The 16,520-nt window shown below is 39.5% G+C and overlaps 1 protein-coding gene across 1 annotated transcript in view; it reads left to right on the forward strand.

Moving 5' to 3' along the window:
• Window positions 1–966: 966 nt before the first annotated feature.
• Window positions 967–16,520, forward strand: part of LOC128265552 (uncharacterized) — a 39,817-nt gene continuing 24,263 nt past the window's right edge. The window contains exons 1-2 of the mRNA XM_053001627.1: window positions 967–1,321; window positions 8,599–8,657. The gene's annotated coding sequence lies outside the window, so the exon portion shown is untranslated. The remainder of the gene's footprint in view (window positions 1,322–8,598; window positions 8,658–16,520) is intronic.

Raw genomic sequence — 16,520 nt, forward strand, 5'->3', positions numbered from 1 at the left:
TGACGATAAAAGATAAAGCGATAATAACTGATAAAATCACTTTTTCGCAAGTTCTTCTTTTTTAGGTGCCCACTGTACATGCAAATTGTTGTAACTCTGTTAACAGGTGCCGTTGAAAAAGAAGAAGGTCGCTCTGCGCTCTTGCTCTCTGTGTATCTCTTTCCCTCTCCCTCATTCAAGTTCAATGCTACGACCACCTCATCCATCCCACCGCCCATGAACTTTACAAGACGACAGAGAGAGAGAGCGAGAAAAAGAGCTGCGTCGGAAGAGAGTTGTAATTTTGGAGAGCGATCTCTCAGTGCTCTCGCACTTCGTGTACACTTAAAATAGCTTCCACGCATTCTTTTAAATGCTTTTAGTATCTTAACTTAATTTTAATTTCACTCAGTATTTTAAAATAAAAAAAAATGTATTATCAAAAAAGATTTTAATTCGTTGTTTTTTTTTTGTTTTGTGACTAATAAATAATTATTTTATAAAACGATTGTCTTATAAGAATGCAATTCTTTAATGTCTTGTTTTTAAACCGCTTAAGATTTAAAAAATAAATTAGTTGTGTTTTTTCTTATGACAGGAAAAATTATTTAATTAAATAATTGCTTTCTACATATAATTGAAAATATTTGCTTAGGCCGGACGCTGAATTCTTTTTTAAATGCATTGCTTAAAAATACCTTATCCAAGTTAGTTACTAAAATAAATTAATGTAGAAAGTTGTTTCTCCGCGTGTACGATCGCTGGAGCGTGTGAGTTCGGTGTTGAGTGTGTGTGTGCGGTGGAAATGGGGCTTGTGCTGCTGGTGCTGCTTTCTCTGTCCGTTCTTTGCCGCTCTCCGGGTTTCCGATTCGAATTCGGATTCCGATTCGGACTCGGATTCGGGTTCGGGCTTGGGCCTGGGTTTGGATGGATGGTTCTTCTTCTTGGACGGATGGATCGGATCGCTGGGAAAGGCATAAAAGTGGCGCTCGACCGCCAACAGCAGCATTGCGCGTGATGCAATTGAAGTGCTAACACCTCGTACCGCTCGAGTTTTCAGCCAGCAGTTCATCGCCAATCACCAAAACCAAGAATCACCAGCGGAAGCATCAGCAGCGTGGACAAATTCTTTAATTCTTTTTTTTTTTGGTTCAATCGCGTGTGTGAAAATCCCACTCCTTGCGGCTGCGATTTTGGCAAGTGAACACAATCATAAGTGAACAGCCACAACAAATCAATAACAAAAAACAAACTGTGAAAGTGCAAAAACACGCTGAAAAACACTCGCTAAAGGATTAAAGCAAAAAGCCTGGAACATTGTGCAATATATACTAAGCTAAAGGTAAGGCCAGGACCTCAAACAAGTGATTTTTTTTTCTTTTTTTTTTTAACTACGGTGAACAAATACAAGTTGATAAGTTGTGAACCCAAGGATTATTTACCAAATGAAATCAAAATATGAAACTATAAAAGAAACTTTTACTAAAAACTGAAAATAACATTTTATGACATTTTTTCAAGACAGGCCTTGATCCTGGTGCATAATTCACTATAATCCATACAGAGTTCTTCTATTTAGTGAAATCTCTAAAGCATCAATCCCTTAAAAGCCTTTAAAAAAATGTATATAATTAAATGTGCATAAATCATTTTTAAAATTTTATAAAAAAAAACTGAATTTTCTTAAAAAAATATTTAAATTATTATAAGACTTTTAAGAAAAAATGGATTTCTATAGCTAATGAAGTCAAACTGCAATCTTTAAGCAATGCTGTAAATTGTTTTGTTAGCAAACTAATACTTAGAAACCGTCTTATTATTTATTATTTAATACATTGAATTGTTGTAGACCCTAAGATACAACAATTCAAAACATAAATCCTTTTATAGACACTTTAATTACTAGAAATATTTATTTTGCTTGTACAAGCAATAACAATCACAACAAACAATTCCTTGAATAAGAAAAACATTTTAAAAAATGCGTGTGTCTCCTCTCTTCCATTCTATTATCCACTATTTTTTCTTCGTTTCCATTAAGATCATGATTGCCTCCTTTCTCGTCGTCAAAAGTGACACCTTTCGGAGTGAGTAGGTCTCTGTCCAGGAGGTCTCTTCTCTGTTGTTTTTTATTCACTTCTGTTTGCCCGGCCAATTGTCACCTGCTCAATGCCCCCTTTCGTGCCCCTGTTATACCCCTTTTTTCTGTCCCGTAACGCCACTGAAAACGAAAGACTTAGGCAACGAACTTGAGAAGGAAAGACTCGGGCAGCGAACTTGAAATTTCCTTGAAACCCCATGGCGCGTTATTCATGTGCATGACCAATGAGGGATGCGTTTTCAGAGCTCGAACATTTTTAATTTCACTGGGAAATGCAAGAGCCCAAACTTTGTTAAAGAGATGAAAACATGTACATGCATAAAACGCATTTAAAATATAGACTAGTGTTTGATAGCTTGATAAAAGAAATACTCCCAAACAGTTGAACTTTAAAAATATGAAAATTAAAAGTTGCAATTGCTGGGTTAACCCCATAATGCTCTTTTCTCGCTGTTTGCCTGTTGACTGTTTCAGTTTTCTGCTAAAGTCATTAACGCAATTAACCGTTATTACCCAGCGGTATGGTCACCCAATTCATTAGGAAAGCATTTAGTTGCCAGTACTCTTGTGCGAGTGCGTGTGCGTAGAAAAACTAAAGCAACGGTCCCAAGAGCATGAGAAACGCATTAAAAAAACCACTGCCTAAGAAAAGCAGTAGCAGAAGAACATTGCGGTTGGAAATGTGAAGAAGCCGAGAGAGAGAGAAAGAGTGAGAGCGATGCCGGGGACAACACAAAAAAACCCAGCCCAACCCAAAACCCCTTTCTTAAGGGGGGGCCCAGATGTTGTGCTGTGTGTCTGGCGTCTGGTTTAATGGGTTTCCCAGTAGCAAAACGAACTCGGTTCGAATGAAAACTTTATTGTTTTCAGCGCCCCGGAAATAATGTAATAATCTTGCATAAAAACGACCTCGGCCACTGAGTGCAGGTTATACTTTTATAATCGAATCGTAAAAAGTTACGAAAAAAAAAGTGAGGCACAGAGAACACAAAACGTAGAACACAACAATGAACATAGGACATAGAACGCAGCGAGCCATTAAAGGCGATTTGGGAAATGGAACCTGGAACCTGCAGGCGGAAAACTTCTGCACTTCGGGAAAGAAAAGCGGCCAACAAAGAACCGAAATGCCGACCCCAAGGGGCAAGCATTAGCATCCCAACATCAATTAATGTCTTGCCGCGATGCAAATCAACGACAACAGCGCCATTAAACCAGCCATCGCAATCCATCAATTGAGGCAGAAAAAATAGAGAAAATCTAGAAAAAATAACATCGTATTTTCTCCTCATTAAAGACGGATTTCCACTTTAAACTCTCAACTTACTCGGCACATTTCTCTTTGCCAATGCGTGTTCAAAGTTGACCTAAAAAAAAAAAGAAAAAAGAAAGAAAAAAATAAAACAACAACAGAAAGAACCCAAAAGCTAAGATCTAACGCTAAATGCGAGCGTACGTTTTTGGCCCAGTTTAGACCAAAAGCGGAAATTGGTTGCGGGCGGCCGACTAATTTGAAATTCCAAATGAAACGAATGAATTCGGTCTGATTGAGATGAGCTGGGAAAAGCGCCCTCAGGCGGTCACTGCATTTTTGTCCGTTCTTCTCCCCAATTCTTTGCTCTTTTTTCTCTTTTTTTTTTTTTTAAGTTCCCCCCAACATTGGTCGGTAAAAACTGGCACATAAAAACACAAAAACAACGGACTTTGGAAATTTTCTGGGGGGAATATAAACTTGGCTACTATGAAAGCGCCCTCTGGCGGTGGCTGCAGCTGGTCTTTGCCTTCCTCTTTCTTCAGACTTAAAGATACGGAACAAGTTACCCATAGATTGGAAAAATATGTTACAAAATTTCTATCTAAACCATTATGTCGATGTAGTCTTCAAGCTCCAGACACTTTCTATAGATTCTGAATTTTTTCTATAATAACGAAAAATCCTATCTTAACTTCATTATTGTTTGTTCCCACAAGTTGAAATTACGATTCCTGGCAGAATCTCTTGCATTGAACTTATGTTTAACAGAAGTCTTCCTTCTTCATATAGACTTCATATAGAGTGGTATTACCTGACTTTTGATTACCTAATGGACAACACTCTTCGTGTTCTCAGCCACCCCTCATTAGCATCTCAGATTTCATTAGCTTGCCGCTTTGGTGGCCTTCTTTTGGCTTGTGCCGCTTGGCTTGGCACAGATTCTCCTCTCCTCTCCTCCCCTCTATTCTTTCTTTCATTCTTTTTTTGGGTTGCCTATGTGGGTCAGCTCGTATTCTTCAGTTGGTGGCACCTGTTCGGGCCAGACGCATGACAACACACAATCGGAGTTGGAGATTCGCCAGGCGAATGAGTGGAGCTCACCCACTCGCTTACCACTCGGGGATGATTTCGAGTGATGAGTGATGAGCAACGAGTGGCAAGTGAGGATCACATGAGTGACGAGTGATGATTGAAGTGGATTCTGAAGAGGCGGGCTCATGGGTACTCAGACTGGCTCAAAGTCGCCGAAAGAGTTTGTCTAGGCTTGCAAAATTGTTTCCGATTCGAGGGTATTTACTGCTTAAGGGTATTATTTGTGATTCGTTCAGAATTGTATTTATTTTCACCTAAAGTGGGTATATTCACTTGTAAAGAAATCATATAAGTTCTGGTTTGAGAGGTGATTGATTTTGTTAAGCGAAGTAATCAATAAGGATCAAATATGGCAATATGTGTAGTGTGAGTTGTAAGGCATTAAATTCTTTAGTTACAAATTATTCACTAAATACCTTAAATTATAAATTAAAATAGGTATGAATAATAATCATTTAGAATGTTGACTTACATTTACTTAACCGATCAGTAGAACTCTAAGTTATGAATATAATGCTCATCCTACGATAAAATGTTTAAAACAACTATGTAAGAAGGTTATGAGTAAACTCAGACACTTCGAAACCAACTGGCCTTGAAGTGAAAGACGGAGAATTGTAGGAAAGTCGCTTTTTCATATTTATTTTTTTTCTCATATTTTTTTTTTGTTTTTTTTTTTTGTATTTTGGCAATAAAACGAAAACTGTTCCAAATCGAATTTGCTTCGTCGTTTGGCCATGGTAATTACACCAAATATAAGCCAGATCATCATCATGATGGGGTAGATTCTACGGCAGCAATGAAGATGATGACGATGATCTGGCACTTGTGTCGTCGTTCCAGCTGAAATCTTTTCGTTTTCTTTTGACGGAAACAAAACGAAAACACCATTCCATCTATATATGCTATAAAAAGAAAAAACAACCGGCAAAGATCTCGCTTGAGGAATCTGTGTTATTCCAACGGTTGTTTTGTTTACAGCCCCGACCCAACTTCCCCCCACATTTGGCATTATAAGCCATATTAAACCGAAATGCTTCTTAGTTATGACTTATATAGCTGGTTCTTTGTGGCGCAAAGAAAGAGGAAGGAAATGTGGGCCAAAGTTGTGTGTCGGATCTCTGTTTATTGGCTTTGGTTTCGGTATTATCGGAATATTGGCTTATGGTGTTTTGTGTTTGTTTGTTTCTTTTTTTTTTTTTTAGATAGCACAATGACGTTGCCATAGATCTGGATCCAACTTTCGTTCCCAATTAGGCCATAAAATTATTCAGAGGAATATGGGGCCCATAGCAGTAAACACTAAATGAATGCACTTAAATGGTGAATAATCAACGAGTGAATGAATGGAATGAACGGCCCAGTTGCAAACGAATGCAAATCCCACTGCCGGCTAATTTGAATAGCTGATTGTTCCGGTGCAAAGCGAATCACTTATGCCGATTGAGTACTAATAAATGACTTATCGAGTGCATTTCATGAGTTCTTTATGTTCTAAATCCCCTTGCATAAATGCATAAAAACAATTAATTTGTTTATTGGAGAGAATTTGTTTTGTTTTTGTGGCTTATACTGCACCATTGATAACCACTAGATTTTGGCAGTAATATAAAAGCATTCAGCCAATTAAGTTTTTGTGTTGAAGAGATTTTGATAACATAATAATACCTAATAAAAACTTACCCAGCTTATGACCAACAACCGTAGACCTTCTGAATGGACTTTCTTTATTGAAACATCATTTGTTGTATGTTTCTACTCGAGGATTGAAGAATGAGCACACATTTATGGAGCTAAAGGCATTCATTTGCCTGTGAAGTATTCAATCAATCATCGCTGAATGGTTTTCATTCATTGAGAGAATATTTTCTTCCAAATCAAATAAACTAATTTAAAAGAAAGTTATATTTGCGTATTTAGTTAAATTCCACAGCCAGCAACAATTATTTTAACTTTCACAAAACACGAATGCTAACATTTTCCCAACATTCTAAATTAGCATATTTTCTTAAGAACATAATAAACTTATTCGGAACGAAAGGCATAATATAACTTGCATTTATAACTTTCACATGCCTATCTACCTAAAGCACGAAATGCCCAGCTCATAATTACAGTCAATTAAAGTGACTTGTGTTCTTTCTTTCCTTTTTTAATTCGGTGTAAATTACCGAAAAATTCAAATTTAAGTTTTAATTGATTGATGGGGCGCTGACAGACAAAAAGATATAAAAAGAAAGAAAGGTCTTCTGCCCAGCCGAAAGAAGAAAAACTAAGTTGGGTGAACGTGTGAAAGTGTTCCCATTTCATTTTCTTAGGGTCCCGTGACCAGTGTCAATTTCAAGTTCTCGTTTCGACACATTCCGAATGTTTTTTCGGTGCACTTGACGTGCTGTGGGGGAAAACGAGTTAAAGTTTTCCTTGGGTGCGTGAGTGCCGCCCATTAGGTTGGTGTACACCTCGTTGTTCTCGGTTCTGCGGCGGTTCAAGTGGGCTGGACTGCTGGGGTTCACTGTACTTGGGTTTTTAATGAGCGCACAACGAAGAAAGGGCTAATTACGAACGTCATGCGTATGCAAATGGCAATTGCGGGGCGGAAGACGAGGCGAGGCGGTGGAAAGTGTGTTTTTGGAGTGTGCGAATGTTCTTTCTCTTGGCCAGAATGGTTTTTCATCTCGAACTCGGGCGGAATCCAAATGAAATCCGGAGCAAATCCAGCCAGGCGTGGCACACCTTGCATTTGCATTTGCATTTGAATAGCAATGGCCATTTCATTTGAATGGGGAATGATTATTTATTTCTTCGCTTTCCCTCAGCCAGTCGGGTCGCGTTTGTGTCTTGAGTCTTTTGTTTTTATGGCTCTCGGACTTCGAGACTTGCTGCTGCAATTCGGTCAAGTAATCATTTATTCTCCGCCTTAATTGCTGCCATGTTGCACTGCACTGGTGCTGTTCGCCATACTCCATTCGCTGTTGTTTTAATTACTCAGCATGTTGCATGCAAATCCCGCTGGCCAGTTGCTGGAAAACTCGAGCCGAGCTCTCAACTCGGGCGATTTTAACCCACAAATGGGTGTGGCACACAGCATAGCATATATATACTGCTATAGTATGCTATATAGTTAGGGGGCCGGTATATCAATATGCCATTAGCTGGCGGGGTAAAACCGTGTATCTTTGTATCTGTGTATCTACCTACTAGTAGTTACCGTTACGCAGCGAGAAGATGCCACAGAAAACATGTTTTCAAAGAACCAGAATCGAAGTTTCGGCATCTCTGAATGGGAACTAAAAACTGAGGCGCGCTGCTGCGCTGCCCGCCTCAAATGGAATTTTCATTTTTCAACTTTTGCCATCGTAAAAGGCCAATATATATATATATATATATATATGTGTGCAACCCCCTCCCGGAAAGTGGCTTAAATTAAACGAAACGAGAAGAGAAAATAACAATAAAGGCCAGCAGCACCAGCACTAGCAGTGAAAGAAGATGAAGCCGCTGCATGCAGTCAGCAGCACAAATCGATTGGAAACTCGTTTTCAACATCATTTGACTGGAAAGTGCTTTTCTGTTATTAATATATTTCTTATATATAGAGATGCGTTGAGGCCAAGAGATATGTTGTAATTAAGTGGCATTGTTTTCAGGTGGAGTGCTGTGGAGTGGAGTGCGATCCGTTAGAGAAAACACTTGGTCGAGTAAAAGATCCCAATCTCGAGACGAACTTGAGGAGTAGAAATGCCGGAATTGGGATCACCTTGAGCTCTCCTCACTCAAGATCTTTCAATAATTTGTTGAAAGTCGTGTTTGAAAAGTGGGGAAAACAATCTTACTAATAAACTTTTGTACAGCATCGATAAGTTGATTGCATTAAGCTGCTGGGGTTTCCTATTAAAAAGCCTGTGTACTTCAGTTGCTTGTAAAAGATGTTCGGAGAAAGTATTTAAAAAATAGTTAAAAAAGAGTTGTTAAAAAACCCGGAAAAGCCTGAGATTATTTAGTATATAGTTTTAAGTGACTGTAAAAGGTTAAGAAATCTCTGTCGATTTCCTTGAACTGTGGTCTATCGAAAATCATCATTTCATATTTCTCTCTAACAAATATCCCTCTGTGGAACAATAAATTTCAATCAAACCTTATCTTAACAGAAACAAATTCTTTCTCTTTGCAGCTAAAGCCGCTGAGAAATCGCAGAAGAATCAGACGACGAGAAGATTTGAGCAGAAGAAGGTAAGAAAACGGATGGAAACAGAGGAAATACAGGCTGCGGAGGAAACTCTTGTTTTAGGTGGGAGCGCGAAGTGGTGAACTCCACTCAACTTAGGCTCGGTTTAGCTTGGACTTGTGTATTTTATGTCTTCCGCTGTAATTGCGATCACAAATCAAGGCAGGTGTTGAGTGGATTGGATCGGATCGGACAGAAGTTGAGGTTGCGGGAGATGGCAGAGAATGGAGAGTGGAGAATGGCTTTCCACCACCCAATCCTATCCAATCTAAGTCTAATCATCATTGCGGCCTGGCCTGGCTTGGCTTGGCTTGGCTTGACTTGGCTTTTTTTTCGCCTGGTTGTCTATCAGCTTGTCTGGCAGTGTCTATTTCTATTTATAGGCGAGGTGCAGGAGGCAAACGCCTGGCAATTAGTCACTCAGACGGGTCTCGTCCAACCATCCGACCATTTGGCCATCGCATCCATCCATCCATCCATCTGGCCATCTATCCATCTGCGGCTGCCTTAATGCGCACCCTCGACTCACAATCGTCTTCACAATTATTTAAGTTCGTCTTTGCAAATTTAGCGATGGCTACGTGACACGGTCTTTTGCGTTTATAGGCCCACAGGCCCAAGAAACAATATTGCTCTGGACTTTTGTGTTAGCCATCCTCCAGTCGAGCTGAAACATCGTGAGCTACCTGCTCTCCCATCTCCATTGGCCATAAATTGTCCAGTGGCGGCTTAGTGTAACTAATTGACGATCAACGCAAAACGCTTTGGCGGCATTTTGCCGCCCAGCCACCAATTCTCCGGGCCCCCGTTTTTCGCCCCCTGGTGACACTGAGTAATGCCCGAAGGTGGGAAAGGTGGTGCAGTGGTGCAATGATGCAGTTTTGCAGTGATTCTCCTCCGCTTTGATTTGTTTGAGCCGCCCTGACGACTCTTCGACAATTAAGTTGGCCACTTGGCTTACTGCCGACAAAACGAAAATAAATGGCAGCATTTTGAAATAGAGAACAAAAGACAGACGCATAAAGGATCTTTAAAAATGAGGACACAAAAAAAAACTATTCAAATTTATACACTAATTTTTATCTCTAATTTAATGTCTAGCTAGTTTTCTTTACAGATGAGCCATTTTTTCTAACCTATCTTAAACGTATACTTTAGATATTTTAAAATGTCTTTCAGTTGATAAATGTTTGGTTAAGCCACTGTTTTAACATGGTAATTTTCGTCTATGTGGAACCTTTTTTCTTTCTTGATTCACACAATTTAATGTAAAGTTAAAAGACATACTTTTAACTAAATTTCCTAACTCTAATTGGTAGTATCTCTAAAAATGTTTTGATATATGTATTTCTTAAATCTATTGAAAATTGTTCCCTGTGTTGAAAGACAGACGCGCCTGTCCCTCAGAGTTATTATCTGGATGTGGATGCTGTTTGGGAATGGTGATGTGGATGCCAGGATGCGTTCCAGTTGAAGAGCCGCACCTTCTGCAGTCGACTGTCATTGCAATTAATTTTGTCTTTGTCTATTCTTAAGTCGATTTTTCGTTGGGCTTGCCCAGAGTCTCTTTTCTCGGCCTTTTTCCTTTTTCCTTGTTTTTTATTTTTTTTTTTGTTTTTTTTTTTTTTTTTGTTTTTTTTTTTTTTTTACCGAGGGCGTTACCACAAGTTCTCACATGCCTGGGCGATAATCGATAGTTATCGATGAATCTCTGTCGCGGCCTCGCCAAAGTTTTCGGTCATTGTCCATGCACTAATTAAGTTATGCACTTGGTTCTTTTGGCCCAACCACTCTTTTTTCCAGCTATGAGGAAGTCTTCGTCTTTTGGATATATCTATCGCTTGTATCTAGAGAATGCCTTAGACTGAAGCCGGGGAACTTGGAGATTCAACCTCAGTGCTTATCAAGCCGTGGGCATCTGAGTTTGGGGCTTTTCTGCGGTTTTTTTTTACCCCAACTCCTCCTTTTTTTGTTTTTACCATTTCTCTGCGGCCAGCGGAAGTTCTGTTTTCCACACAAAAATCGAAAAAGTTTTTGCTGTTATTTGCCATTGCTCCCGGGCGATATCATAAATCGTTTGTTATGGTCAGTTTAATCGGAATCCGATTTAAAAAAGCTTCAATGAACAGTGGTAAAAGTTGATTGCAAAGCGTATTGCAATACCTACCCATAAATATTGAAAATAGTAAAAACCGAAAAATATAAAAAGGTCAAATAAATTAGAAACATATCGATAACTATTTACAAATTTGCCGATTTGCCTTTACTTAACCATAAACTAAATATATCATGATCAGAACCAAAGTTGAATTAAAAGAAATACAAGCCAACTACACCCTCCACAATTGTAGAAATCTTAACAAATCGATAAATAATTAGATGACCAATCGATTACATAAATAGGTATCGAGTATCACCTCCCAGCAATTACATTTGTATGACCACAAAGTGGATATCGTTAATTTAGTGGGCCATTATACTCTTGAACTCTTTTCGAATTCTTCTTTTTCATACTCCTTATTCTCTACATTTTGTACCTTTTCAATTACATTTATCGATTGCCTGCCCTGCTGGTAATCGCTTTTTATTCAGCAATCAAGTGGCAATTGTTAATTTATTGTTTGTGGGCAGCCGAGAGCGTTTTGTATTGATTCAGCTTGCCAATTATTGTGTAAATAAATTCCAAATTGCGTGCGGCGGTAACAGCAACGCGCGGCCACAAAAGTGTGCTCTTCATGAACTGGCAAGGCGATGCTGCCGCCGCCGTTGCCAAAGGCCATTCACATACATTTTTGTACTTTATGGGCAATTTCGAGAGCCATATAGTAGCAGAGTAGAATAAGTCGAGAAAAAATAAGCAAGCAACCACCGACCCAGCGAAGGAAAAATACATGGAAAAAGACTGAAAAGCAAGCAAAGTAACGGCAGCAATATTGCCTGAAAGGGGGCAACAAAGCCAGGCATTGTGCACTACAAATTGTCACACAATGTTCCAGCTTGTTCCCTTTAGTTCCCCTCTGTAAGATGCCCCCTTACGAAAAAAAAACCTCAATGAGATAAGCTCTGCCTAATACGGACAACAGCAAACAGCAGCAACATCATAGCAGACAGCAGCAACATCATAACAAACAGCAGCAACATTACAGCAAACAGCAGCAACATCAGCGAAAAAAAAACCAGCAGCAGCAGCAGCTGAGCATGAAAGTAAAAGAAGCCGGAGAAAGAAAGAGGAGAAATCTGTTGATGGGGCGCTGATAAGGACAGATTATGAGAACGATTTTTGATTTACGGGGGCCCACAACACCAATAGTCGATTCGGCTGTACAGTTTCACTTCGAACAAGGCAAACAATGAGCTTACAAGACCGACTTACACCGAAGTTATAAATCATAAAATGCCGAAATGAGCCACTCTAGATCATCAGTTGCACAGATGCACACTGTGAAAAATAACTTATTTTAAGCCATCCATTACCATTTTATCTGTTAGTTCTGTGTTAACAAAAGATTTAACCAAAACTCACTAGTTGCAGCCTATCAGTTACGCATTCAAGACTCAAGAACCATACCATATGGGTAGTAACATTTTGAAATATTGATGCACGCAACATCTTAAAATGGTAAATTAAACAGGAGAAATAGTTTTTTTTTTTTTTGTACAGAAGAAAGACTTCTTCTTATTCAGCGGGAGAACAGAAGCATCGGTGGCTGGCAGCTTTCATTTGTTTGCTCAGTTTATGAAACTGAGCTGCGGTGAAGGTTGCTTCTTTCGGCTTTCTGCTTTCTGTCCGGGCTGCAAACTCTCCATCTTGGACTGCCAACTTCATCTTCGTTGGCCAACGAATCTTTGACTGACTGACAGGCGGATGGGGGCCAAAAGACAAAGATCCAGACGGGAGACATTCGATTAGCATTAAACCAAAGCAAACGAGAGCCAAAGCGAATCGCATCGGGAATAGAGCCGAGAGGATCCGCCAAGGAATTGGGAATGGCAATAGCAATAGCCATAGCAATAGCAACAGGAATAGCAACAAGAATAGGGGGATAGCAGCAGACTTATGCAATTTCAGTTACTTAGGGCCCATCAGTCAATCAGCCCGACTGTCTGTCATCACTCTTTTTCCACTCTGTTCGGTGGCGGCGGCGGCATGGGTTTACTTCATCTCGTCTCCAACTTTAGCCAGATTTTCCCCGGACTTGGCGTTAGTCAAATAGGGTTGACAGTCTACTGGGTTCTTGTTTAATTGCCAAAAAAAAAAAACAAAAAAACAAAAAAAAAAGAGCCGGGACCATCCATTTGCTCAAGCCGTCTTTCTCCGTGACCCATTTCGTGGCCAGATTTCTGTCTAACGATTACCGGGAATCCAAGTTCGGCTCGGGATCTCAGATAGTGACACAAAACCTCTTCAAGCGAACCTAACTCACAGAGGTACTCAGAAAAACATATCAAAAAGGCATTGAATTATTAAAAAATAAATAACTATTTTAATCGGAAACATAGTTTCAAAAGTAATCTTTAATACTCATTATAATGACTGTTTAAGTAAAATGCAGCTTATTTTACTCTACTTCTTGAGTTTATCCTTTTTTAAAAATCGTTTATAAATATGTACTACTGGGCCATGGAAATAATCTCAGACTAAATTAAAAAAAAAAAAAAAAAAAAAAAAAAAAACACCGGAAAGGAGAAGGCAAAAAACTCAAGAGTTCGGTTCAGTTTGGCTCACTTTTAGTCGAGCCAAATTTAGCAATTTAGCCATAAACGAGCGATCAAATTGCCAACTGGGAGTCTCATTAAAGGAAAGAAATCACTCCGGATGGCAAAAGCAAGAGGGGCTTCATTAAATATGAGAAATAATTGCAATTATTGAATATTTGCTGAGCTCAGCGGTCGCTTTATGCTGCGCTGCGCTGTTCAATGTTCGATGTACGGTCTCCGAAAAGGGGCCGTTGAAATCTCCAAATGCGGCTAAAGGACATCATCATCTTTTGAGGCGGCATCGCCATCTATGGAGCTGCCCACGCCCGGCTGGCTAAGCCTTAGCCATAGCCATAGCCCCTCCAGAAACACAGAAAAACAGAACAGAAACAGAAACCGACATCTCGAACCCAACATGGTCTAAGCATTTGCATTTTTCATCCACGCCACATAGCCCCTCGGTTTCCCAGTTTCTCAGTTTGTTTGTCAGACTCATTTGAATGCAGTTGCTATTTATGTTTTATGCTAAAGGGGCAGACGACCAAGACGAAGATAACCAGCGACTGGCCAAAGAGTCCACTATAGGTGGTGCACTGAAAGTTATTGATGATCAAAAATATCAATACAAAAAATATAACTTTAAACTATAAACTCTCTCTGTTCATATTATTTTTAATTAATTAATTAGAGTACGAAAGTTGTCGTTATGCTGTTAGTATATAATGAAAACCTAGTCTTAATTGTTCCAAACCTCTTTAAGTTATATCTTTCAGTGCACCCTCTGTTCTGGTCGCTTTTTTCGCCTGTTAAGGCAGCGAGGCCAAAACGACTCTGACTTTGACTCTGATGTTGGCCAAAGCCAAAGTCAACTTAAGTCAAACTACAAACTGCAAACTACAAACCACAGCCCACCGCCTCAGCCTTAACCCTTTGTCAGCCAGATGGGCTGCTTCTGATCCGCTTGCAAGTGGAAAAGGCCCTGGCCATTTGTGGGTTAAGCCAAGTGCTAACTGGGCTGATAGCTATGTAAATATGTGAAACCATCGAGGTGCGCACAGTCCTCCCCGATTTCCCTCCCCCGCATTGCACACTCTATAGTATAGTATCTACCGATCTTGGCCAACACTCGACCGAAAGTGTCGAAAGGCCTCGAAGAAGAAGTCGCTTATTGAGTGATCCGAATGGTACCATAAATCAAGCAAAGGCTAAAGATTATGGTTACGAGAGAAAAGTGGTGGGGGGGGACTAACATGATAAAGAAGGTAAAATGCCAATGGGATGAGAAAAGGATTTCACAGCCTAGAGCCGAGGAATTTAAATAAATCGCTACAAGGGTTTTCAATCAATTCCAGATCAGACCAAACATTCCACTTAAGATTCGCCCAACATTTTAGAAATAGTTTAATTTTATTCCAAATCGTTGCTGGGTTAGAATTTTTCTTAAACATTTTTTCTTCTGGTGGCTTACCACCCATTTGTGGGTAGCTATATCCCATTTTTATTTATTTTAAGTTTTATTCCATTCCATTTCATTCCTTAATAACCCAGATTCTTCCTATACATTATACAACACTTAATCCCATCGTTACTACCCCAGATTTTTCCAATCCATTTTACAACACTTAATCCCATTGTCAGTACATCATAATTATCCAATCTTTCACTTGGATTCCATTCATTCTTCTGTTGACGACTGCACTTTTTTGCCGTTCCGGTTTTTGGCATTCCGTTCTGATTCCGTTGGCCATTTGATTGCCGTTAGCCGCCAACTACAAAATGGCCAAAAGCAATTTGAAAGCAAACGACAAAGAAATTTGTCTCAAATTTCTAACATGATTTCATGGCGACAAATGCTCCGCTCCGTTCCAATCTGTTCCATTTCCACGCTGTGCTGACCAACTCGATCATCATGATGATCGCTATGCACAACATCATTATTAGCGTCATCAAGCAGAAATAGAAAGAAGAAATTGCAGCTGATCTCAAATAAGGCTTATCATGAAGAGCGGGTCTTACAAGTCTTTAGCCAACTCTTTCGCTGCGAGAATTAGCCATCTGTCTCCCTCGCATTTCTGCTTTTAAGGAAAAGAGAAATGCTTAACTTTAGCTAGTATCCGAATTTGAATCTATTTATGCATGATCATTAGCCAATTATCTCGCTCTTTTAAATCTTATAAGCGATTATAAGCAAAGCTTTATTTTCTATTTATATATTTGCTATATATTTGGTAATAAAAGTAATATGTTTGATGACGACATTTAAACTGTCACTCTCTCAAATATGTAATCTATTTTTAAGGCAATCGATAAAGTGAATTCTTTATATCTTTATTTGGTAAGCTCTAGTTGCTATTCAACAAACTCTTTATAATGCACAATAAGCTCTTTCTAACGCAGTGGAAGAAAAATCAAGAGTTGTTAAAGGAAAATCGGTGGGAGGGGGAGCAACCCTGGCGACATGTGGCTGCCTCATTAAAACGGCTGAAACTTGGGTTAATCAGGCAAATGCCGCAGTCCCGAGTCGCCAGTCAATCAGGAACATCAGAGGAGGAGATCACGGACAAGCGGAGAAGTTGGTCGTCCACCTCGCGGAGAAAAGAGATGGAGACAGCGACGAGAAGACAAACCGGTCAAAATTAACCTACTTAAGAGTGGAGGCCAACTTCGAATGACTTGGCTTTGGCCACAACAGCTGCCGTCTTTTTTGGACCTCCTTTCCTTCTTGGCTCTCTGCCCAAAAACAAAACAAACCCAAAAAAAAAACTACACAAAATTGTTAAAAACAAAAACAAAAGACCAAATCTGCGGTACGTGCCATGTAAAATCAGATGAAGACTGGCAGGAAAGCAGGAGAAGAAAGGCGGGCTTGCCACTAGAAAAAAAAAACAAATCTGGGAAAAATAACCAAAAAGGCCAAGTCGGAAAAGGAGTCAAAGCCGAAAACCAAGTCAAATGTCGCACGCGATGGAAAATCGCCCACCGGCGACACGCCCACTTTCAATCGCTTAATCGCCAAACAATCTGTTAACAATTTATTTGTACTTTTGCTCACAAGGGAATGGGAAATTTCTAGTTGGTTGAAGAATATTTGTGGTACACAACTAAATGTTACATTATTACCCTTAAATATTTATTTAAATTTTAGCAATACCTTTCATAACATATTGTTG

The sequence above is a fragment of the Drosophila gunungcola genome, unplaced genomic scaffold (genome assembly GCF_025200985.1).
Source record: "Drosophila gunungcola strain Sukarami unplaced genomic scaffold, Dgunungcola_SK_2 000134F, whole genome shotgun sequence".
NCBI lineage: Eukaryota > Metazoa > Arthropoda > Insecta > Diptera > Drosophilidae > Drosophila > Drosophila gunungcola.